General features: G+C 45.4%; 1 long non-coding RNA gene across 1 annotated transcript; it reads right to left on the bottom strand.

The window, feature by feature from the left end:
• Positions 1 to 899: 899 nt before the first annotated feature.
• On the bottom strand, positions 900 to 26,140 carry LOC139676945 (uncharacterized). The gene is made up of 3 exons (XR_011698750.1): positions 26,088 to 26,140; positions 25,588 to 25,732; positions 900 to 1,312 (listed from the first exon to the last, which is right to left on the bottom strand). It is a non-coding gene; the product is annotated as an uncharacterized lncRNA (long non-coding RNA).
• Positions 26,141 to 26,700: the final 560 nt, after the last annotated feature.

Below are 26,700 nucleotides of genomic sequence, written 5' to 3' on the forward strand. Positions count from 1 at the left end.
GACCCCCAAGGGTCATCCAGTCCAGCTCTTAAGTCAATGGCCCACACAGGGGATTGAACCCATGACCTTGGCAGCAGGTTCCATGAGTTGTCCCACCTAATGAAACACCTCAGGTGATCTAATTCCTGCTCCTTGCTGAGGAACCAGGAACATTCCCAGGCCAATTGTTCCTTTCAGAAAGGGCTCTCAGCCTGTCCACAAGAACAAGTGTGAAGCACAGTGTGGAAACACAGTCAGGGTGGTGAGGCAGCTGCTCCAGGAGCAGAGAGACGTGGCTGTGTGAGCACCACAGCCCAGCTGGGGGCTGGAACACCTTCAGCACACCCCAAAACCTTTGTCTTTTACAGGTGAATAAATTCTTACTCTCCAACACATCGATATTTTCCAGCCACTGTGGGAAATCTCAGCCAGGTTCCAAAAATTTCCCCAAGTGATGGAAGTAAGAGCAAAGGCAGGTGATGCATTTTTATCTACAGAAGGAACATCTCAGTAGGTGTCTGGCTCTAAAATGAAAGTAAATAAAAGAAATTAATGAATGTGTGGCCATCAATTTCCCTAATACAACATTACCTGTATTTTCCTAATATATTCAACATTATTGCTGGGTATAGAATCATAAGGGCTGGAAAAGCCCTCCCAGCTCATCAAGTCCAGCCTGTGACCAAACCCCACCTTGTTCTCCAGCCCAGAGCACTGAGTGCCATGGCCAGTCCTTCCTTGGACACCTCCAGGGGTGGGGACTCCACCTCCATCCTGGACAGCCCATTCCAGTTTTTAACAACCCTCTCCATGAAGAAATTCCTCCTGATGTGCCACCTGAACCTCCCTGGGCACACCTTGAGGACATGTCCTCTTACCTTGGTGTTTTCCTGACAAGAATTGGGAAATCTTCTTTATAGTGATTCAGCATCTGAGGAATCTTCCACCCATCTGGTGCAGACCACGTGAAAGCTTCTCATGAGAGGCAATTCCTCATCCTCAGAGCTGTGTGATGTTCCCTCAGTCCCTGGGGACCTGCTGGCTCATGCCCATCAAGGGCAGGTGCTTTGGCTGTGCTCAGTCCCTCCTGAGAGACGGATCTTCCCCTGAAACCTCCCAGGTTTATGCTGTCTCTGGAAACAACTGGGACCTGCAGAGGCTGGAAGCTCTCCCAGCCTCTCAGCATTCCCCACACTTTGGCTCCAGGTTGAATCCCAGGGTTGGGATCCCAGGATTGACCCACCTTGGCTGGAGATCTGTGATTGCCACAGCCTCGCTTGGAGAGTCCCCAGAAACACGTCACAGTTCATGGGGTGCAACATGGAGAGATGTTCTACAGGAAAAGGAGAGAAGATTTTCTAATCAGATGAACTGAAACTACAGGATTGATGGTGACTGTCAGCCTAGTTATGGAATGAATCATGTCTGCCTCTATAGTTATTAGTCAAAATAATTCATTATTTGCTTAAAAATAGCATTGAAATTTAACCAATAAAACCACTTATTGATGACTGGTCTGACTTTTTTTTTCCCCTTGTCTAAATGTCATCCCTGTTAAGAAAACATAAAAGTCATTAAATTAGTTTAGGCATAAAGAAATCCATCTTTCATCACTTAAATAAATAGAGAAGTGGAGCATTATCTAACATGGATTTAGATGTATCAGTTATGCAATGAAATATTACAGATTTTTTTGCAAGTGTCCTGTGGGACTCACAGTTCAGTCAAACATTTTTCCTGAAAACTTGGCACTATTTAAAGGTAAATAAATGCCTGGAGGTGGGAACTCTCCCCATGTTCCTGCCATGTCCATACCTTGGCCTTCTCCTTATCCCAGCCATGATTTCTACCCTGACAGAGATGCCTTGATTGTTGTCTCCTGCTGATCTGTCTTTGTTCTTTGGTAATTTGTGTCTTTCCTGAAGAACTCAGCACCAAACTGAGCAGAATTCCAGAGCATCTGGCACGGGATGCAGGAAGATCACCCAGGTGGAGAAGCCCAATTGCCACCTGATCCCACTCAAGACTTTCCACCTACTTTGTCTCACCTTGGCATCTTCTCTGCAAAGAGTTGAGGAAAAAACAACACCTGGATCTGGAGTGGGGTGGAGGAAACCACAGAAAGGGGAACAAGGAAAGCAAATGGAAAGGCCATCAGAAGGTTTGCCTTTCCTTCCAAAGGGGTCCATGGGGGTTTGTCCTGCAGGACCCCCCAGAGCAGTGTTGCTGCTGAGGTTCACAGATGGACCATTTTCCCCCAGTTAAACTGGGAAAATAGAGCAGAAGAGATGGAATAAAGGGAAGAAGAGCAGGCAGATGCACAGGCAGTGCTAACCCAGGGTGGTTCCAGGAGCAGGGCTGGAGTTCAGGAAGGTTGGATGGATTTTAGGTTGGTTTTCTCCCATCTGTGTTAACACCTTTACTTAGAAACGAGCAGAACTTTTTGCTTGTATGTCAGAAAAAAATAAGCTCTGGCTCCAAGTGGGTTAAAAATGTCCTGAGAACTGAACTCTCTGGATTTTATTGGTGATTGACCAGCTCTGGGTGTCCCTAAGCAGAGATCAATAGGGAGATTTGCTGCTGCAGGACCCTGCTGGGAGATTATGGATGAGGTGGCCACCTAAAGGGAAGCTGAACTTCCAGGGACAGAATGCTGCCCCTTGGGATGGGGACAAGGTGTGCAGGGGCTCATTCCCACCCTCCACTCCACTGGAGCACCATGGTGAGGACCATCAACACCATCTCCTTGTGGTGAGGACCATCAACACCATCTCCTTGTGGTGAGGAGCAACTGCAGTGCCCACACGTGGCTCCTGCCATGGGGTGTTCAGGCAAGGTTTGACCAGGTCAGCCCATGACTCCATGAGTTCCATCAGTCAGGATTTCATTGCTGGAGACACCTTTGAAGCCAGGGCTGTGCCTGTGCTCGCTGCCAACACTCCAGGACCTCATCCCACCAGGCTCAGGGGGTACCTGAAGCTGAGGCAGCACCTGAGTGAGGGTGGGGTTTGCATCCAGGTTGAGAAGACCCTTCCTTTGACAGCCCAAGGTCCTCTGGCTCCTCGTGGGTAAAACAGGACTGGCCAGTTTGGGTGCAAGAGAAGTTCAAGGCCAGGCTGGATGGGGCCTGAAGCAACCTGGTCTATGGAAGGGGTCCCTGCCCAGGGCAGGAGGTGGAAGGAGATGGGCATTGAGGCCCTTTCCAAGCCAAAAAGTTTTTTGGTTTTGTAAGAAAAATTCATAAAGCCACCAGAATTAGCATTTGTCCTGCAAATGGGGAGCCCTTTGTCAGGTCCAGTTCATTTAAACCTCATGAAGTTGATAAGAATGTCATAAAATCTTATCACAGAATCATTTCAGTTGGAAGGAACCTTGAAAACCATCCAGTGCCACCCCTGCCATGGGCAGGGACAGCTCCCACCAGGTCCAACCTGCTCCAAGCCCTGTCCAACCTGGCCTGGGACACTCCCAGGGATATTCCTAAAACTAAAATACATTTGCCAAGGTTGCAATTTCCCAACTGTTGCACCTTTGGGCAGGAGCAGAGCTGTGTCCAGAGGGGAATTTTTGGACACCTCCACTGCAAACACTTGCACAATTTACCCCTGAAATGTTTCCATGGGTGGCAGAAGTTCCAGCCAGCCATTCAGTTTGATTTAAGTCTTGATATTTTGCCTTCATTTGCGTGTCAGTCACTGCCCCACATCAGGAAGCAAAAATCACTGAGCATTTTCAGACCACGTGACAGGTTTTTGATGTCTTTTTAAGCCTTTCAGAAGTCTCTTGTTTTCAGATGAAATTGGATTTTTGACTGGGTTTAATGAGCTCCTTAATGGCTTGTCAGGTATCTGTGTTTCCACAGGCAGTTCTACACATCTCTGGTGGGATCATCCCAGACTTTTCCCATTCCTTTTGTTTTGTGAGGGCTACTGAGGCTCCCCCTCTGAGCAGAAACGATCTGACCCCAGAGAAACTCGGAATCAGCTGATCTGACAACCCTCAGTGCAGCTGGAAGACACTGCAAATAATTTGCAAACCTGTCTGAGCTTGTGGGAAAGTTATTGGGCAAAGTCAAAGCTTCTTTGCTGGTTCTCCTCCCTCTTTCGGAGTCACCTCTGCTGTAACTTCAGTTTTAATCAGAATAACATTTGGTGCAGGAGGACTCCTGGGTCAGGCACCCAAAGTGAGTCTGAGCAGAGCTCTCTGTGGAAGGTTCTAATTTACCAACAACTTCCTCAACTTGATTGAATTTAAATGTTGGTAAATTAAACAAGACACGCTAAGAATTAAACCCATCATGAATGTTTCAAACTTAAATATCAGCTTAAAAGAAATAAAAATCTGGCAGTTGTCTTATTTCTAACACTGGGATGTCCAAGGCCCTCCCTCTGCTGCACTGACCCACTTTCTATTCTGCTCTGAGAAAGTTTAAGGGGAAAAAAACCACCCAGACAAACCCCCCCAAAGTGCCTCAAAAAACAAAAGCAGGAACAAAGAAACAAGTGACGAGTTTTTAAAGTTCCTCAAGCTGTTGTGGACCAGAAATAAGACTCAAATCCTGTAATTCATTCTCCAGACCTCAGGCAATAAAACACAATGTGCATTTCTGGAGCTTTTTGCTTCAAACAGCTTTGTAATAGTTTTATCCAAAAGCTGAACTGTAAATGCATTTTTTTTTGTCTTTTTTGGCAAAAAAAGATTTAAGGAGAGAAGATTTTCTTTTAAGATCTACAGCAAATAGGACTTACTTGATTATTTACATTTGAATATGGGAGATTTTAAATAATCTCTCAGGGAAAGGCAAATAAATTAAACCTTCAGAGCAGTGAGAACAGAGTTTTAATCGTGTTCTCCAAGAGGAAAAGCATAAACTCTAAAATGGAGGTGATTTGTGTTCTCAGGAATATCTTTGCAGTTACAGAGGGAGAGGATTCAAAGGTCTGACAACTATTTGGGCATCTGAAGAAAAAATTAAAAATAGTGCCCTGGGCTGGTGATCACAGTGGGGATGGATCAAGAAGTGGTGGATTCTCACTCAGTGCCACATCCACAGAATCACAGAATCATAGAATGGATTGGGTTGAAAAAGACCTCCCAGATCATCAAGTCCAACCCTTGGTCCAACTCCAGTCCCTTTACCAGATCATGGCACTCAGTGTCACGGCCAAGCTCAGCTGAAAAACCTCCAGGGATGGGGAATCCACCCCCTCTCTGGGCAGCCCATTCCAATCCCTGAGCACTCTCTCTGTAAAGAATTTTTTTCTGCTCTCCAACTTCAATTTCCCCTGACAGAGCTTGAGCCCATCGTGCCCCCTTGTCCTATTGCTGAGTGCCTGGGAGAAGAGACCAACCTCCACCTGGCCACAACTTCCCTTCAGGGAGTTCCAGACAGTGCTGAGGTCACCTCTGAGCCTCCTCTTCTCCAGGCTGAACACCCCCAGCTCCCTCAGCCTCTCCCCACAGCACTTGTGCTCCAGTCCCTTCTCCACCCTCGTTGCTCTTCTCTCCTCTGGGTCACAGCTCTTCATTCCTTCCCATTCTTCTATTCCTTGAGCAGCCAAACTGGGTATTTCTCTCCCCCTTCACCCAGTGGAGACAAAGGAAGGTGCCACCCCAGCCCAAAATGCCACCAGCACCCCCCTGGGGAGGGGAGACACTCCAGGGGTGATGCCAACACCACTAAAACCCCTTCCCCCAGAGCTGACTGTGCCCAGTCTCTCACTGAATTCAGGTCACTTCAGGCAAGTTTTAATTTGTTTCATTTTCCTCCTACAACCAGAACTAAGATCTTCCTTTTTTTGAGGCTTATTCCTGCTTGGTCATCAAGCCTTTGCTGCAGATCCAATCAGCCAAACAGCACAAGGTGACTCAGGGCTGGCAGGTCACAAAGAAGCAGCAGAGCACAAAGAGCAAGTGCTTCTTTCAAATTAGTTCTGGTCAATATAAGGACTTGAAAATTTACCCAAGACAAGGGTCAGATAATTTCAAGTAATGGGTATATTTGAGAAAAATTGTTCTCTGCTGGTGGATATTCTGTGAGTCACATTGATCAAATGGTTTATGAATTATTTATTCAGCTGTGCCCTTACCCTTAAAAGTGAGAATTATTGATTGTTGCTTCATATATCACATTATGAAATCAGAATATAGGAACAAAAAATAGCATGACTAAAGTGGCAAAGAAACAGCCCATCAACATCCTGGAACAGAAAAAAAGGGAGAGTTTGGAATTCCAAGGCAGAGGGTGATTCTCCTTCCCTGGCAGCTCCAAAACCCTGTGAGGAGGATTTTCCTTTGAGCTACAGAAAGCAGCTGAAAAAGGCATTTGGATTTAGGTTTAAAATGTAAATAATCTACTCTCATTAAAAAAAAAAAAAAAAAGCCATTTTTTGGGTATATAACAATTGGAAAGAGATATCCAGCAGCAAAATGAAGAATTTCTGTCACTGCTCAGGCTTAAGGTCAACACATTAACAAACAAAAAGCCAAAACAAATTCCCGAGAAATGAAATCTCTACTAACTGTCCAAATTAAGACAACTTAAAAAAAATTGCAACTATAAATCTTTCTGAAATTTTCACATGTTAATATTTTACTGTTTTGTCTTCTTTTAGTGAAGGAAAGAAATTTCATGGAATTGCAAACTAAAGGGAATTTTTTTGTGTTAAAAGACAGCAGGACTTTTTTTTTTTTTTGGTCATAAATATAAAAGAGAGCATTTTTTTCCCCTAAACCAGGAATTATCCCTAAGTGGAAAAGAACACATTTCCCAGGTTTGGATGCACCAGTAGTGAAGCTTTGGGATCAAAGTGCTGCTGTTGGGAGCTGTGCCCTAACACATTTCCCAGGTTTGGATGCACCAGTAGTGAAGCTTTGGGATCAAAGTGCTGCTGTTGGGAGCTGTGCCCTCCTTCCCCTCATTTCAAAGCCCTTTGTCTCAGGAGCAGAATTACTTTCTCTTCTCTCTTCCAGGTGCAAAGGAGGCCAAGAGCAACAAATTAATCTATTCAAGAGCAGCAGAATTTGTCAAGGCTTGATCTATGGCTCACTCTGCCTCTAAAAAGCATCATTTCATAGAAAGTGGATCTGCCTTTTCCATTACTGAGGCAGTTTGCTATTTAATAACAACATCCCAACAATATTGATCTGGGTATTGCAACAGTTCTCACAGCTCAGGCTCTCACACTGATACAAGACACATTTACCAACGTTTTCCACAAGGTCAAGGCCATGGATAAAAACATGGAACACAAGTGGAACATTCCATATGGTCCTACACTGGGAAATAGTTAAAATCCAACAGAATGGGTATGGCAAGTGAATATATTCCTTTAAATCATATTTCATTCATGATTCTGAATTGAAAGTCAGAATTTTAGGGCCAAAATAAATCTGAAATATCTTGTTGCCTTCAGTCTGACCCCTCTGGTTACACCCAGGTAACTCAGAAGAGAGTTTGCCCATCTGAAGACAATTCCATGCCCAGTTTGACATGAAAGATTTAAGGATCTCCACTTTGAACAATTTAAATATGATGAGAGATCTGGGAACCAAAACACTTCCCTGAAGGACAGGTGTTCCTGTTATCTCTGGAGGGAGGAAAGGATCACAGAATGGTTGGGGTTGGAAGGGACATCATCTCATTCCACCCCTGCCCTGGGCAGGGACACCTCCCACCAGCCCAGGCTGCTCCAAGCTCTGTCCAACCTGGCCTTGGACACTCCCAGGGCTGGGGCAGCCACAGCTTCTCTGGGCACCTGTGCCAGGGCCTGCCCACCCTGTACCAGGGCCTGTCCACCCTCACAGCCAGCAATTCCTTCCCAATATCCAATCAATCCACCCTCCACCTTAAAGCCATTCCCCTTGTCCCATCACTCCATTCCCTTTGGAGCAATTTCTGCTCCTTTTCCATGACCTGCATCAATTGGTTTCATCTCCCTCCCTCTTACACTCGTTTTCTGTTCTGCACAGTCAGCAGGGAATTCTGCTCTGGAATTACTGCCAGGGACCTGCCAAGTAGGGACACAGAGGTGCTCCCAAGCCACCTTCCACCCACCCCATCCTTCCATGGGTGCCTGAAAATGGAGTCATTTTTATAGGAGAAAAATCCTCCGAGTTTCCCAGCCCAGCTCAGCTGATGCCTCTTGTTCTTGTAAAGAATCTCGGAGCTGTAAATGCCTCTGCTGTGAATCGATGCCTCTCAGGTATAAAAAGATCCACTGTCACAGGATAATATCTCTCCTTTTTTCCAATACTGTCAAAATAAACTCTTGGCTGGAAAACAATCCCTGCAGTCTTTTGGATTCCCACTCATTCGACGAACGGGAGCAAGTCAAAATTAAAGGGATTTGTCATCGTGGAGTCACAACCAGAGACCAAACATGAGCCCCATCCCATCCCAGCTCTGTGTGCCAGGGAAGCAGCTCCTGGGGGGAGGACAATGGCACACTTGGGCACACTCCAGGTGCCACTTTGGGCACGAACATTCAGCCAATGCAGCAACAGGAGCCCTGCTAAGTGTGAAAACACTTTTTGATGCCTGCAGAAGAGAAGTGGGATCAATATCCCAAAGTTTGTAGCATGGTTGGGTTTCCTGGAATGACTCAAGGTCCTTCCCACCCCACCAATTTCCCAGGCAGGTACGATCATGCCTGTTGTCCCTCTGATATGGCTCTTCCAGGGGGAATATCCTGTTTATTCCATTGCCTTTTCCTCCTTTTTATGTTTAATGCAACATTATCAGGTTTCCCTCTATTGTCACTCCTTCAAAAAGAGACCAGACCATTTCAATCTGAGAGTTAATGCATCAGATGAGAGTTCCTCATATGGAAGGTCTTTCATGATTAATAAATTCACTGGGAAAAAAATGAAAAAAAAAAAAAGCCAAGGAAAATGTGTGATTAGTCTCAGAGTTCAGAAGGTTTTAGCACGAGTTATTACAAAGAATCAAAGCAAGAACCAGAAGTTATAGAAAACCAGAGACCTGCCCAAGAAATTATCTTGCTGTGAGAAGTCTCAGATATTGAAATATTTTAAAATAGTCCTTCAGTGGCAAAGCAACTCCAGGAGATGTTTAACCAGATTTATCTAAGCAGGGTCATACTTTTAAAGAGCATTAAAATACAAATCATGGCACAAAAGAAGGCCTGCAATTGGAGCAGATGATTACTAACTGCACTAATTAAGTAGCTCTAATTGACTCCATGGAAGGCGAGAGACAATTCATGTGCATATTGCTGGGAGACTCAGCAATCATAACTCCTGCAAAGGAACTTTTAACTGAGTTGATGCCAAAGGGGTTTTTGTTCTGATTTTCACATTTTGTAGATTTTAGGAACACAGTAGTTGTGGATTTTTAGAGGGTTAATATTTCTAACAGTTTAAGTTTAATGCCTTTCTATCACTACCCCTGTCCCAGAACAGGGAGCTCAAATTCCTTTAGTTAATTAATCTTGTTTAGATTCCTTTCCAAGGTAGAGCTGAAGGATATCAGAGGCCCACAGAATGAAACATAAACACAGGTCAGAGTGACCCAAAAGCCAGAACTGGATGAACTCCAAGAGACCTTTGTGTGCCCGAGGAAGAAGAGCTGATGAAGACAGAGGGTCTTGATGACCCCAGACCCAATTCCAGGGGTTGGACCAGGGGTGGGACTGGGGCTGGACTGAGAAATGTGTAAAGCAATGATTGGAGGGATCTTATTATAAAAGCCATGGAAACAGGAACTGGGACACATGGATGTCATCCTGTATTCCTGTGGGCTGTAGGCCTGGGATATTAAAGGACCTTTACTTTTTATCTTACCCTGCACTAACCTGCTCAGAGTCCTGTTTTGGGGGGAAGGGTCACTCATGGCATCAGAGTTATCCTGCAGCTTTTCTGGTGCAAAGAGTTCCTCCCAGGGGGCCCTGGATTAGCACTGAAGGTAACCCAGAAAAGCATCTTCACTGTCCATGCACCTCAGATCACTCTTGGATTCTGTGATTTATCCCCATGATGCCTTGGTTTAAATCCAAGCCCAACAAGAACAATTAGTGCCTCAACTTCCCATGAAATCCCTTGATGGATTTGCAGCTGTTGCTTTGTTGTCATTCCTTCCCTCCAGACCAAACCCAGGGAACTTTCCTGGTCTCCAGGAACATAAATTATTCTACAGTTCTGAGTCAGCAAAACTGAAGGATTTGGGAGTTTGAAGAGCTTTATGATCACAGAATGTGCTGAGCTGGGAGGGACCCCCAAGGCCCATCTGGTCCAACTCTCAGCCCTGCACAGGATCATCCCCAGGAGTCCCACCCTGTGCCCCAGAGGATCGTCCAAATGCTTCTTTGCTTTGCCCTGTTTCAAAAGCCATCAGTTCTCACTCTGGATGTTGTTCATCACCAGTTTTCTGTACAATTTCTCTGTGTGTGTTTTCACCAGTTCCAGCCTCACATTCCAGCCCCAAGTCACTGCTCAGCCTGAGCACATTCAACAGGTCAGTGTCTTGGTTTGAGATAAGCAACTGCCAAACCCCCCAAGCACAGAGAGAAAAACCTCCCTCCTGACACCAGGGAAAGGGAGGAAAAGAGAGGGGAAAGAAAAAAAAACACTTCAAACTGCATTTATACTAAATCTACATATATTTTTCACAGAAAGAAAGAGACAATTAGAAGAGAGTACAAATATACACTCAAACAAGTCTACAACAACAAGTTCCCCACCTCAACTTCTTAATGAACACACAAATTCTACTGTCCTAACTACACATTACTTAAGAAGAAGCTTATTCCCCAGGGAGACAAACCCAAGCAGAAAGGAGAGACCCAGAACAATACAATTTACTTTCCTGAGATACCCTGTGAGCCAGTGGTGGGCCTGGTCCTCTCCATCCCCCCTGGGACAGCATCGTGTGTCCTCCCAAGAGGAGGCTGAGAAGTGACTGCCTTACCCACTCCCACACTGGTTCCTACTGCCCTGGAGATGATCCCATAATGTGGGATGGAATACAAAGTTACTGGCTAGAAGAGGTCAGCTGTTGGCTCAGCCCAGCTCAAGTCAGCTGACAGCTTCAGCCTAGTCCAAACTTCAGAGCCCAAATCTAGGCCCACCTGGGTGAACCCATAACAGTCAGGAACTCCACAACCACAATTACCACATTCCCATTAGTGACTGATAATTGTTTTCTCTTGGGATAAACACCTTCAGTTGTCTGAACAAATGCTCTTATGCATAACAGGGTTCAACACTTCTCTGATTGAGCTGCCTTTGTTTATGGGTAGATACTCAATCACAGGAAAACAATTTTGCCACTAAATCTGAGTCAATCATCCCACCAAACACATAACTAATGTTTGGGTTTGCTTCTTTTTTCCCAAGCTGTTCATCAAACCCTTGTGAATAATGAATGCATAACTTCACAGCAGACACGAGATGTAAATTCAGGGCTCAATTCATCCAATAATTTATTTATCAAGAACACTTTGAGTAGTGCTATCAAGAAGCAGCAAATTAGTTTTCTATCAACTGCCAATTGAACTTCCTGACTCTGCAGCAGTGTTTGCAAACCAGGGGAACCAATTGCTGTGGGTGAGAGGGGCTTTAGACAGAGTTTATTAGAGAAAGGACCCTCTTGCTTCCCAAATTCCTCCTCGGGGAGGAGTCTGGGTGTGGCTGGATCCAGCCTTAGCCCCAACAGTTCAAGAATAACTTTGTCCCACAGGGCAAACTGGGTATATTTATATGAATGAATTATTTATCATGACAAATGATCAGACAAAAGGTCTTAATCAGAATTATTTACTCCAGTGTAAAAGCTACAACCACCAGTGGTGCAGTTCAAGACAGGATAGTGCCCTGTATTAAAGCTAAATCATTAATTGGAGATTAATGGAACTCGCCAAACCAGCTCTTGTGGGTAGATCTTTTTTGCTGAACCTCGAGGAGTCTTCTTGAAGGGGCAACCCCACCATGAGGGAGAAACTCCACACACTCCAAGGGCTGCGTTTGGAGAATCTGTTGGGGTGGAAGTGGCCTGACCTTCTACAGCCTGGTGGACTCAGCCACATGTCCATGGTGAGGTGAGCAGCTCATCTGCCAGATCTCTGCCTCACTGTCAGGATGTCACCAAGGGGGTGATGAGTCAGACTGGTTTGAGGAAAGTCAACCCCAAAAGCACCTTCTGAGAGCTCATAAAATGTTTGAGCTGTTTGACCACCTTCCAAGGGCCAGAAGTGCTGCCCAGGGAGAGCAAAGGGTCTCCTTCCCAGCATCTCCCACACTTCTTTCAATGACCACCTTCCAAGGGCCAAATGTGCTGCTACACACACACTGCCCAGGGAGAGCAAAGGGTCTCCTTCCCAGCATCTCCCACACTTCTTTCAATGACCACCTTCCAAGGGCCAAATGTGCTGCTACACACACACTGCCCAGGGAGAAGAAAGGATTCCCATCCAGCATCTCCTCCACTTCCAAGGGCCAGATGTGCTCTACACACACACACACACTGCCCAGGGAGAAGAAAGGATTCCCATCCAGCATCTCCTCCACTTCCAAGGGCCAGATGTGCTCTACACACACACACACACTGCCCAGGGAGAGCAGAGGGGTCCCATCCCAGCATCTCCCACACTTCCTTTCAATGACCACCTTCCAAGGGCCAAATGTGCTGCTACACACACACTGCCCAGGGAGAAGAAAGGATTCCCACCCCAGCACCTCCCACACTTCCAAGGGCCAGATGTGCTCTACACACACACACACACTGCCCAGGGAGAGCAGAGAGGTTCCATCCCAATATCTCCCACACTTCCAAGGGCCAAATATCCTCTACCCACACACACTGCCCAGAGAGAACAGAGTTCCCATCCCAGCATCTCCTACACTTCCCTTCAATGACCACCTTCCAAGGGCCAACTGTGCTACACACACACTGCCCAGGGAGAGCAAAGGATTCCCACCCCAGCACCTCCCACACCTCCAAGGGCCAAATATCCTCTACACACACACACTGCCCAGGGAGAGCAGAGGGGTCCCATCCCAACATCTCCCACACTTCCAAGGGCCAAATATCCTCTACACACACACACTGCCCAGGGAGAGCAGAGGGGTCCCATCCCAACATCTCCCACACTTCCAAGGGCCAAATATCCTCTACACACACACACACACACACACACACTGCCCAGGGAGAGCAGAGAGGTCCCATCCCAACATCTCCCACACTTCCAAGGGCCAAATATCCTCTACACACACACACGGCCCAGAGAGAACAGAGGTCCCATCCCAGCATCTCCCACACTTCTTTCAATGACCACCTTCCAAGAGCCAAATGTGCTGCCCAAGGAGAGCAGAGGGGTCCCATCCCAGCATCTCCTACACTTCCCTTCAACAACCACCTTCCAAGGGCCACCTGTGCTACACCCACACACTGCCCAGGGAGAGCAGAGAGGTCCCATCCAGCATCTCCCACACTTCCAAGGGCCAAATGTGCTCTCCACACACACACTGCCTGGTGGCCAAAAAAGTAAAAGTGCATCTCTTTTAATGTCTTGTTTGTTTTTTTTTCTTTCCAATAGTTACACTTCAAAAGGAAAACAAAAAGCTTTTAAATATAAATTATTGTTCAGTTCTCACAAAAGCAATGGGGAAAACAATACAGGGCATGGAAGTTTTATCAGCAAAATAAATCAGGTTCTGGAGGGGGTGATAATAAAGTGTCTTATGAAGGGCAAAACTGTTAAATCTGTATATTAATATAGTTTTTTCTTAAAGTTTCTGGGGGTGCAATCTGTATATTAATACAGTTTTTCCAGAAGTTTCTGGGGGTGCAATCAGTATATTATTATAATTTTTCCAGAAGTTTCTGGGGGTGCAATAAAAATATTATTATATTTTTTTCTAGAAGTTTCTGGGGCTGCAATCAGTATATTATTATATTTTTTCTAGAAGTTTCTGGGGGTGAAATCAGTATATTATTATATTTTTCTAGAAGTTTTTAGCAGTGCAATCTGTATATTATTATAGTTTTTCTAGAAGTTTTGGGAGTGCAATCAGTATATTATAATATTTTTTTCTAGAAGTTTCTGGGGGTGCAATTAATACAGTTTTTCCAGAAGTTTCTGGGGGTGCAATCAGTACATTAATACAGGTTTTCCAGAAGTTTCCAGAGGTGCAATCTGTATATTATTATATTTTTTCTAGAAGTTTCTGGGGGTGCAATCAGTATATTAATATATTTTTTCCAGAAGTTTCTGGGGCTGCAATCTGTATATTAATACAGTTTTTCTAGAAGTTTCTGGGGGTGCAATCTGTATATTATTATATTTTTTCTAGAAGTTTCTGGGGGTGCAATAAAAATATTATTATATTTTTTCTAGAAGTTTCTGGGGGTGCAATCAGTATGTTAATATATTTTCCCTAGAAGTTTCTGGGGGTGCAATCAGTATATTATTATGGTTTTTCCAGAAGTTTCTGGGGTTGCAATCTGTATATTAATACAGTTTTTCCGGAAGTTTCTGGAGGTGCAATCAGTATATTATTATATTTTTTCTAGAAGTTTCTGGGGGTGCAATCTGTATATTATAATTTTTCTAGAAGTTTCTGGGGGTGCAATCTGTATATTATAATTTTTCTAGAAGTTTCTGGGGGTGCAATCAGTATATTATTATAATTTTTCTAGAAGTTTCTGGGGGTGCAATCTCTATATTATTATAATTTTTCTAGAAGTTTCTGGGGGTGCAATCTGTATATTATTATGGTTTTTTCCAGAAGTTTTGGGGCTGCAATCAGTATATTATTATATTTTTTCTAGAAGTTTCTGGGGGTGCAATCTGTATCTTAATACAGTTTTTCCAGAAGTTTCTGGGGGTGCAATCTGTATCTTAATACAGTTTTTCCAGAAGTTTCTGGGGGTGCAATCTGCTTTCTAAATGAGCCCAACCAGTGTCAAACAGGGTTTATTTCACAGCTGATTAAAAACTATCCAGAAATTCAGGCTCAAAATAGTATAATTTCGGTGTTTTATGTGCCAGCCTTTGAAGTGCACTGAGCTGCTGTGGATTTAGGGATACTCCACATGGAAGAAGAATTTCTTTCTTATTTAAGGACTGGTCAGAAACAGGGAGAGAAGGAAACTTTCCCAAGTTTGGGGTTTCTACCTAAACTGGCGTTTGTGCAGCTGATTCCAGGAGAGGTGTCAGCCCCCAGAGTTTTGGAGTGCAGATATTCTGCTTTATTGATTGGACTTTAATAATTAAACCTGGCTCTTGCATGTACAAAAAAGAAGCATTTAAAGCCCCCCCCGACTCAGTGATGTCAGATATTGCTCCAGTAAAGCAACCAAGTGAATCACTGGGCACTCACATATGCAGTGACATGTCCAAAACTATTCCCTTCACAGCTCAGGAGGAAAAAAAAAAAAAGCTGGAATTGAGACCATTTTTGCAAATCAACCATCTCAGTTAAAAATGTCAGCCTGTATCAACCGAAATATTTTCTCCTGGATCTGACAAGTTTAAGTAAGATTTGTATGTCTGTTGGGTCAGGTTGGAAACCAAAATTAATTCTGGCCCAGAAAAGAAATCAGATTGTTGTCCTTTGCTGAATGTCAGAGTCTCACCCTTTGCATCTGTGCTGCCAACAAAAATAAAGGAGAAGAGGTAAAGAAATGGAAAATGCCAAAGCAGATGCTTTTGTGCAGAGAGTCCACAGATAGAGGGGGGGGTATTTTTTACATGACAGGACAAGGAGGAATGGCTTCAAAATGACAGAGGGGACAGTTGGATGGGATATTGGGAAGGAATTCCTGCCCTGGGAGGGTGGGCAGGCCCTGGCACAGGTGCCCAGAGGAGCTGTGGCTGCCCCAGCCCTGGGAGTGTCCCAGGCCAGGTTGGACAGGGCTTGGAGCCCCCTGGGCTGGTGGGAGGTGTCCCTGCCCAGGGCAGGGGTGGCACTGGATGGGCTTTGAGGTTCCTCCCAAACCAAACCATTCAGTAATTCTGTGTTTAAAATAACTGTGGTGGCACTTCATGGCCTTTAATGTCCCTTTCAACCCAAACCCTTCTATTATTCCATAATTTGAATTTTTAAATGAAAAGAGGAGCAACATTTGATGTTTTTCACCAACACTGTGATACTTCCAAAGGCTCCAAGCTCTGCTGGTCCCCTCAGCCCTGGAGCTGTCTCAGGTCCCAGCTGGTGTCACACCTTCTCTGCCCTCTCTCCAAGCACAGAGTGGAGCTCCACCAAGAGAGGGTGACAGTGCTGGGACCTCTCAGGGGCAGCATTTCCTTCTCCTGCCTTTGGGTGGAGGGAGGAAGCAGCAGCTCTTGGGAGGGAAAGTTGCTACAATTAATCTCCTTTACTCACCCACTCAATTTGGCATTGTGGGGTATAATTCCCCCCTCTCTCCTCAGCCTTCTGAGCAGCAGAGTGAAAGACTTCAGGTGTAGCCAAGTGTGCAATACTGATGAGAAGGCAGGGGAAAAAAAATCAGTGCTCTTGCAAACCCTCCCCTGGCTTTGAATCCTTTCTTCCAGCTGGGCTTGAAAAGAACTTCCCATCAAAGCCAGGAGAAAAACTATATCCAATTTGAAACCTTGAGCTGACCTCTTGTTTCCAAAGGGTCGTGGCTTAAACCTCTGGGTGCTTCCAGCTGGTTTTGTTCCCCTTAGAAGTTGCCTCACGGTGTCCTCCGTGGGCTCCTCCTGCTCTGCTGGAGACCAGAGGCTTCTCTGAGCTTCCCTTCAAAGAGAACACCAAAGGGAAAGGATGAAACCAAGAGTTGGAGCAGGCACTGAGTGGCACCTGAGTCCCAGCAAAGCCCATGGCACAGGGAGTGTTTTAACCCTCTGCCCACAGCACAAGGCACAGGAGGTTCTGTCCTTGGTGTGGCTTAGAGGAGACTTCTGATCCTCAGGTGGGACCTCCTAAAGCTCAGGCAAAACTGGGCTGGAACAAAGAGAAAAGCCCCCCAAATCCTGAGGTGTTGGGCTCTTAGGAGCAGCTTCACAAAGTCTGACTCTCTAAATAAGGAGGGAACTGACCTTGAAAGGTGTGGAATGGAGATGACCCTGAGATGAGCTCAGCTGGTTAAGACTTGGTGGTAACAATGTCAAGGTCATGGGTTCAATCCCCTGTGTGGGCCACTCGATGATCCTTGGGGGTCCCTCCCAACTCAGAATAGTCTGTGTGACATAAAAGTAAGTTTGGCAGAAAATAGTCATTTCTGTGTGATATTTCTAAAAGTCCTGCCAGAAAGGGTCATAAGTGGGAGCATTTTTATATCTATTCAGCTTATTTTTGAGCTGTTCCTTTAAAGACAGAGCTTGGGAACAAGGCAAAACACAAACACCAATTATGATATTAAAATTGAGAGCATTTCTAACATAGAAAAGCAACTCAGAACACCCAAGAAACAACAACAACAACAACAAAAAGATGTTCAGAATAAAACTCTTAATAATGTTTGACCAAAATGAGAGAGCAGCAGAGAATGAAGATGTAGTGAGGGACAGAGACATTGTGGTGTCTCCTCAAAGTGAGCCCAGGCTTCTGGGGAGGTTTAGAAATCACATCTTGCATCTCAGTCCTTGCTAATGCTCAAATGTGGGTATAACAACCCAGCTCCCAGTCCTGCTCTCCCTGTCCTCTCATTTCACAGCTAAGCACCCACTCCTGCATCTGAACAACTTGATCTTCTCCCTGCAGAGATGATTTTCACAGCAATAATCCACGTTTTTCATTTGTAACATCAGCCCATTGCTGATTAGGGAATGTAGGAAAAGAATGGGCTGTGTGGAGATGCATTTTAGTTTCCAATTTATTTGTTTGCTTTTAATTTCTCCTACATTTATCCTGAGAGATGATGGTTGAGGGAGAACATGTTTTTCTTGTCATGTAGCAGTTTTGAACGGGGTGACTTTGAGTTCTGCAATTTTCTCCCCATTCTTTGAACCATCACAGACATATTTTGATTTCCAGAGTCTCTCAGCTTTACTTTTGCCTCATATAACTCGAAGTTGGGATACCACAGAGCACAGACTGAGCTGAACCTTGTCAGAACAAACACTGGCATCATGAGGACCCCAAGAAGGGTGAAGGGTCCTTTTCAATCAACAGGAGTCTTAATTATTAGGACTTAAAACTAAATCCTGTCCTTTTAGGGCTTTTACTGAAAAGTTAAAGGATCATTGAGAGGGAAAAGAAGCTTAAGATCAATCAAATAAATTTACCAAAACCCAAAAGTCAATGAGGTTGTAGAGCCTGTAAATATTCAGTTAAAGTTTTCCAACCTCCTTGAATGGTGACCTTCCAAATCTCACCATCTGCTCCTGGAACTTCTGTAGTTCTGGAGATCAGGGAATGGGAGTTCAGGGTATGAAGCTCCCAAGGGTTTGATTCTTGGGGGAAGCAGAGCAAGGGAAGCATGACCAAGAATTTCCCAGCCTGGAAATCTCTGGAGTTGTCTGTAGGGATGGAGAGGGGAGGTTTGTGATGTGGTGGGCAGAGCTGATGAGGAACATCACTGGGAATGGATGTTAAAGCAGGGAGAGACAGGGCTTGGCTGGCACTCAACATTTAAATAGAGCATAAAAAGCTGTTACTTTATTATTTCATGAGGAACTAAAGGAAAGTGATCAAGAACATTTGTGTACAACTTATTGTAGTAAAAAAAAAAATTAGAGAGGGACTGTAATTCAGGTTTTGGAATCCAGCAGCTTTATGAACTAAAGCAGCAATAAATCCCAAAATAACAAAATGAAATGGAATTTAGGGAGCTATTTAAGAGCACTTTGAATTAAACAGTGTATTAGTGAGCATTGGAATGGATCTATGTACTTTTATATTGCCACAGCTCTTGGTTGGGGACAAACAGCAGGAAAAAACAGGGAAGTCAAACTCCTGGAAATCCCAATTACTGCATTTTAGAACAGCAATTGGTATTTACAGCATCCCCTGCTCACAGCTGAGACTGTGGCAGCTCTTTGAAAGCTCTTTGCTCCAAGCCCCAACCCCAACAAATGTATCCCACATGGATGACTCCCATGTTTTATCCACACATGGGTTTGTCCCTTCTCTCCAAATACAGTGGCCCATTTTATTCCCCCTCCTTGGCCACTGCAAAGGACAAACCCCTTAGAGACAAGAGCCTTGGTTTTCATTGATTATTTCCCAAAAAAAGCACTTGGGTGTTCCAAGAGTTTAACTGGAAGGTCCCTCTCAGAGAACAGTTTGAGGGTTCCTGGACTTGCTGACCTTTAATCACCACAAAGAGGTTGATGAGTCTCCACACAAATGAGGTCCTGATTACACGTTAAAGAGTGAGCAGAGGGAGGAAATGCAGGGAAGGACAACAGAGAGTGAGGGGGAATTGGAGGCTGCTCTGGAGCCCTGAATATTGGCAAACAGATGGGGATACAGCAGGGTGATTGCACCTCTTTAGTTATCAAAATAAAGAGATCTTAGAATCAGAAATTATATTGAAATAATGGTGGAAAACACCTCCAAGATCAGCAAGTCCAACCTTTGACCAAACCCCACCCTGACAACTAAACCAGGTCATGATTGCCACAACTGAACCAGGTCGTGATTGCCACAACTGAACCAGGTCGTGATTGCCACAACTGAACCAGGTCATGATTGCCACAACTGAACCGGGTCATGATTGCCACAACTGAACCGGGTCGTGATTGCCACAACTGAACCAGGTCGTGATTGCCACAACTAAACCAGGTCGTGATTGCCACAACTGAACCAGGTCGTGATTGCCACAACTAAACCAGGTCGTGATTGCCACAACTGAACCAGGTCGTGATTGCCACAATTAAATGAGGTCGTGATTGCCACAACTGAACCAGGTCGTGATTGCCACAATTAAATGAGGTCGTGATTGCCACAACTGAACCAGGTCGTGATTGCCACAATTAAATGAGGTCGTGATTGCCACAACTGAACCAGGTCGTGATTGCCACAATTAAATGAGGTTGTGATTGCCACAACTGAACCAGGTCGTGATTGCCACAACTGAACCAGGTCGTGATTGCCACAACTAAACCAGGTCATGATTGCCACAATTAAACCAGGTCGTGATTGCCACAACTGAACCAGGTCGTGATTGCCACAATTAAATGAGGTCGTGATTGCCACAACTGAACCAGGTCGTGATTGCCACAACTGAACCAGGTCGTGATTGCCACAATTAAATGAGGTCGTGATTGCCACAACTGAACCAGGTCGTGATTGCCACAACTGAACCAGGTCGTGATTGCCACAACTGAACCAGGTCGTGATTGCCACAACTAAACCAGGTCATGATTGCCACAACTGAACCAGGTCATGATTGCCACAACTGAACCAGGTCATGATTGCCACAATTAAACCAGGTCGTGATTGCCACAACTGAACCAGGTCATGATTGCCACAATTAAACCAGGTCGTGATTGCCACAACTAAACCAGGTCGTGATTGCCACAACTGAACCAGGTCGTGATTGCCACAACTGAACCAGGTCGTGATTGCCACAACTGAACCAGGTCGTGATTGCCACTTCTACTCGTTGTCTGAACACTCCCAGGGCTGGAGACTCCACCACTCCCTGGGCAGGCTCTGCCAATGTTCAGCCACTCCTTCAGTGATGACATTTTCCCTGATGTCCAGCCTGGATTTCCCCTGGCACAACTTGAGGTGTTTCCCCTTGTCTGGTCACCCTGGAGGAAGAGGCTGAGCCCTCCCTCTCCACAACCTCCTTCAGGGAGTGGAGAGACATCAGGGCAGGGATTTTATGGAAAAAATGGGGTTTAATTGGGGAAAAAAAACCCTGTCAAGCTTACCTTAAACACAGAGCTTTTCTCTTCCATGAGAATAAAAAGCTTTACCCCAAATATTATTGAACTGAAATTTCAGCCTGCCTTTGTGTGCCCCTGACCAGGTCAGAGGTGAATTGGGACAGCAAGGGTTGATCAACTTGCCTCTATAAACTTCACAAAAATTGCTGTTTGACTCCAATATTTCAATCAGAAAGCTTTGCCCTGAGATAAACAGGCAGAGAGGGAGCTTTGAGGCACGTCTTGCACCTCTGGCAGCGATTTCAGGCTGTGGAGGGAAGGTGTGAGCCATCAAAGGCAACTCCCCTGTGATGTGATGGGAGCATCCACACCTCCTCTGCCAGGTGTAATTAGTGTGAGGCAGGGAGGGCTCTCAGCTACAGCCTCGGGAAGGCAGAACAAAGAGCTGATGTTTAGCCTTGATGTACTTTGGGCTTTGAAAGCAAACAGAAGTGGTAAATACATCCCTGTGAACAGACTGGGAGGAAAAAAAGGGGGAGGCCAGTTGGAATCAGCCACTCTACACCAAAGGGCTGGAGGAGACAGAGCAAGACTCTCATTCTGGGCTTCTTAGAGTTCTTCTTCCTCCCTCTCTCAGTGCTTTTAACCTTGTCGCAGGTTTGGCTTAACTGTTGCCAACCCTGGACTGGCCCCCCCTTCCCTTTCTCAGAACTTTCCCAGCAAAGGAAAGAAAAAACTACTGAAAAGAAACGCACTCTAAAGAAACTGAACTGAATAGAAAGAATAAATTATATTTTCTAACGTTCACAAACCACACTGTATACACAGGACAAAGGATCTGTAATGGTTTGCCCCATGGCTCCCTCAGTAACCACTGTATCTAAGGACCTTACAACATTCCACAGGTGTCTTCCATGTAGCAGAGGGGGGGAGTGGTTTTTAGTCTCCTCTTTCTTGGCCAAGGAGCTGGTGGGAGGTGGTTGGAGTCTGATCCCTCCAGTTGGTGGTGGTTCTCCTGTCCTGGGTGAGATTGTTTCATTCTTTTTCCCCTTCCTTGAGGTTTTTAATTGTGTTTGTTTTGATTCTTTCTGTTTCTTTAGGTTGGGTTGGTGTCTTCCCTATTCTCCGGCTAATCAATCCCCTTTTCTCCCTTCCCCTCTCCCCTGGGGGTGGGATCCTCTTGCAGGTTTGGCTTAACTGTTGCCAACCCTGGACTGGCCTCCCTTCCCTTTCTCAGAACTTTCCCAGCAAAGGAAAGAAAAAACTACGGAAAAGAAACGCACTCTAAAGAAACTGAACTGAATAGAAAGAATAAATTATATTTTCTAACATTCACAAACGACACTGTATACACAGGACAAAGGATCTGTAATGGTTTGCCCCATGGCTCCCTCAGTAACCACTGTATCTAAGGACCTTACAACATTCCACACGTGTCTTCCATGCAGCAGGGGAGGGGGAGTGGTTTTGTTCCTCCCTTCCCTTCCTTGGCTGAGGAGCTGGTGGGAGGTGGTTGGAGTCTGATCCCTCCAGTTGGTGGTGGTTCTCCTGTCCTGGGTGAGATTGTTTCATTCTTGTTCCCCTTCCTTGAGGTTTTTAATTGTGTTTGTTTTGATTCATTCGGTTTCTTTGGGTTGGGCCAGAGAAGAGCAACGAGGCTGGAGAAGGGACTGGATGTGGCACTGAGTGTCCTCTGAAACACCTCCAGGGACAGAGAATCCACCATGTCTTGATCCAACCCCACTGTGATCACCAGCCCAGGGCACTCAGTGCCCTGGGCTGGTGATCACAGTAGGGTTGGATCAAGGGTTAGACTTGATGATCTCAGAGGTCTCTTCCAACCCAACTGAGAAGAGAAGAGCAACGAGGGTGGAGAAGGGACTGGAGCACAAGTGCTGTGGGGAGAGGCTGAGGGAGCTGGGGGTGTTCAGCCTGGAGAAGAGGAGGCTCAGAGGTGACCTCAGCACTGTCTGGAACTGCCTGAAGGGAAGTTCTGGCCAGGTGGGGGTTGGTCTCTTCTCCCAGGCACTCAGCAATAGGACAAGGGGGCATGATGGGCTCAAGCTCTGCCAGGGGAAACTGGAGAGCAGAAAAAACTTCATTGCAGAGAGAGTGCTCAGGGATTGGAATGGGCTGCCCAGAGAGGGGGTGGATTCCCCATCCCTGGAGGTTTTTCAACTGAGCTTGGCCGTGGCACTGAGTGCCATGATCTGGTAAAGGGACTGGAGTTGGACCAAGGGTTGGACTTGATGATCTTGGAGGCCTTTTCCAACCCAATCCATTCTATGATTCTATAATTCTATGAAAAAAACTTCTTTCCTGTCAGTGTGTGGGTCTGTAATTTCAAGCTGCAAGAAAGTAGAAATGGGAGGAAGGAAAAAAAAAGTGATGAAATGAAGAAGATGAAAATTTAGGCTGAATAACAAGAGAGGTTTCTATCTCCTAACAGACAGAGACAATAAACTCTGAGATAACAGATGGAACAAAACACTGCAAAATAAACTACAGAGAACAACTTCTGAACTGGCAGGAGATGAACTTGTAACCAAGTAGCTTTTATCCATCTCCCACTTGTGATTGCACCAAGAGAAGAAGGAGAGGGTTATGGATATCAAAGGAAATTGCTTCAGGGAATTTAGTCTCACTGTTTGCTCTCTGCCCTCAGGGATGTTGTTATGAGATGAAAAACACCTCCTGGACTTACCACAATGGCAAAATGAAAGAGAAGTTCCTATTTGAGAGGAAATGTCTGTCAGATGTTTATGAGATGGGGGAAACAACCTCATCTGAAAGGGAGATTTGAGCAGCCAGAAGTGGCTCTTGTGTGACTGGGCCAGCAGCAAACCATGACAAGGAATATATTCTTTTCTTTAGGGATTAATTGCCACCTTTCAGCAACACAGAATTTCCAGCAGTGGGAAGTTTGAAGGGAGAGTTCTGGAAAGGCACCATCACCCTTGGGATATCCCAGTGGCTTCAGAAAGGTGATTGAGGGAACTCCTGTGAGTGCCCCTGCCCTGCCAGTCACACCCTCTCCTGCCTCAGGAATCCTTTCCTGGGCTGTCATTGGAATTTAGGGGTATTTATTATGGACAGAATATCAAGACAAGGGGATTCTAAGGCCTTACCTTGGGGGGAAAGGAGCTCAGTTGGTCTGCAGGGGGAAAGCAGAGTTGGCTGATGTGGTAAATCACATCCTAAAATATTATGGGGTTTGGAGAGAGGCAGAAAATCACTGAGAAGATGCTTTGAGCATCTTTTGGGTGCTCTGTTTTCCCCCTCCACCTTAGGGCCACCTTTGTGAGGATGCCCCAAGTTTTCCCAGATTTCCAGCAAAGTCTCAACAGTGACACCTTTGCAGCAAGTCTGACTGGCTTGCAGAACCATAACAGCACATTTTTCCATGTGTGTATTCCTGGAGAAACAGACCCTGAAGTGGCAGAACAGCAGGAACAACCTCTCCTGCAAAAGGGGAATCTGAGACAAATATTTCTTGTTCTCATACTCCCCTATTTTTAAGACACAAACCCCCATGGAGGTGGTGCAGAAGAAAAGAGCTTTGAACAGAATTTACCAAACCAGAAACCTCAGAGTTAAAGAAATCACCAGACAAAAAAATCTATTTTAAGCACTTGTCAGACAGATAATTTCATTTGGAAGAATATCCCTTTCCAAAACATCTCTAAGATTTCTCCTAACTGAAGTCACTGAGGCCTCCAGGGAATTTCACATCAGTAAAACAAGTCACGCCTCTCCTGCAACTTTTATGACCAGAACCAGCTCCTTTGTTCCTTCCTGCTCCTCCAGTGACCTCAGCTCTGGCATCACTCAAGGCAGAAGCAAAAGGATGGACAATATAAAGCTCTGAACTCCACAAACTGCCCATAAAAGTCTTGCCATTGGGATTTTCACCCCTAAGAATATTCCTTGGATGAAATCTGAGTGTCAGTTGTGCCAAATTCCTGGACCTGTCACATTGACAGAGGGTGAGGCTTAGATGGGATGTTGGGAAGGAATTCCTGGCTGGGAGGGTGGGCAGGCCCTGGCACAGGTGCCCAGAGAAGCTGTGGATGCCCCAGCCCTGGGAGTGTCCCAGGCCAGGCCGGACAGGGCTTGGAGCAGCCTGGGCTGGTGGGAGGTGTCCCTGCCCAGGGCAGGGGTGGCACTGGGTGGGCTTTGAGGTCCCTCCAACTCAACCCACTCTGAGATTCTCTAACCTTGACAAGACAGTGTGTTGGGCTTAGATGAATCTCTCTCACTTGACTCACCAGCCCAGCAGCTTCCCTTGGAAGTCCCTTAATTCCCTTTCCATGAACCTTCTTCCCTTCTGGAATGAAAGACAAGACAGATGCCCAGAGCTGCTGTTGGCTTTGGTGACCCAGGCCCTGTGAGGAGCCAAGAACAGGTCCAAGAGCACAAACCCATTCCACATCCCCACCTGAACAACCCTGCTCTGCTCAGAGCTCTGCCCCTCAGATGGCAGACTGAATTTCCTATTCCTTTATGCAGATGCAAAATCAAGTTTTGAGCTCAGAAATTTGATCTCTGCCCACACCAAATTTCCTGTTTTCGTAGCCAGGGGTCAAAAGTGCAGCTCCTGCTCCAGGTGCTCAGTTGTCAGTCATTTACACACACCCAAAATTCTGCAACCCAAAGACTTTTAACATCCTGTTGATTGTGAAGGTGGATTTTTCATTAATGGAAATACCATCTTTGTAAGGAGATCAACAATTATATAAGCAGCAAAATATTAAAAGTGGGTTTTTTCCAGCAGGTTAAAATCATGTTCTTGGCAGCCAAGAGGGGCTCAGTTTGCTCAGATGGAAAGAGCTCTCCAATTCCTCACCTTTCCTGGAGAAAAAGCCATTCTGGGAACCTCCATGTGACCCTTCCAAGCATTGCACAACATTTCCAGAAGAATTAAACTCTCCCCCTCCCATTTGCAGTTTTTCCATGTTCCATCAGAGTCAGGACTGGGAGTAGAGCAGGTTCTATAACACAAGAAAGTTTTCCAAAAGAAGTGGCGGAAAAAACACCCCAAATTTCAGATTTAAACCACTAAAAGTGTGAAATATTGTCCTGTGTTTTTAGAACATGAAGCAATAACTTACAATTAAATACCACATTTCACAGGCTGTGTGTGCAGAAGAACAACTCCATAACAGAATGCAATAATAACTCAATAATGTAACATCCAATACACTCCTCAGAAATGAATGTTAATGATTAGCCTGTTTATTAATGGCTAAAATTGGAAGTGCCATAAATTTTTGCTAAGGGAGTCAGTAATGATTCATTACTCACATTATTTCCCATTAAAATATTAATTATTTCTGTGCACTGTACCTGGAGTTCCCAGAGGGGAAGTTTTGTCCTCAGATGGATGGGGAGGAATTTCTGGAAGAACAAAATAAAACAAACCAAAGGATGAGCCAAAGCCAGTGATTTCTGCAGTCACACATTGCTTTAGAAACTTGGCAAAGAGGTTATTTCCAGAATGCTCCATCACCCACATATCAAAATATCTGGTTGAGTTTCAAGCATCAGTTCAAACCAACTGGCTGTTCCCACCTCCAAAACCTTCCCTAGAAACATAGAATGGATTGGGTTGGAAAAGACCTCCAAGATCATTAAGTCCAACCCTTAGTCCAACTCCAGTCCCTTTACCAGATCATGGCACTCAGTGCCACGGCCAAGCTCAGCTGAAAAACCTCCAGGGATGGGGAATCCACCCCCTCTCTGGGCAGCCCATTCCAATCCCTGAGCACTCTCTCTGCAAAGAATTTCTTTCTCATCTCCAACTTCAATTTCCCCTGGCAGAGCTTGAGCCCATCGTGCCCCCTTGTCCTATTGCTGAGTGCCTGGGAGAAGAGACCAACCCCCACCTGGCCAGAACTTCCCTTCAGGCAGTTCCAGACAGTGCTGAGGTCACCTCTGAGCCTCCTCTTCTCCAGGCTGA

Source organism: Pithys albifrons, chromosome 11 (assembly GCF_047495875.1).
Source record: "Pithys albifrons albifrons isolate INPA30051 chromosome 11, PitAlb_v1, whole genome shotgun sequence".
Taxonomy (NCBI): Eukaryota; Metazoa; Chordata; class Aves; order Passeriformes; family Thamnophilidae; genus Pithys; species Pithys albifrons.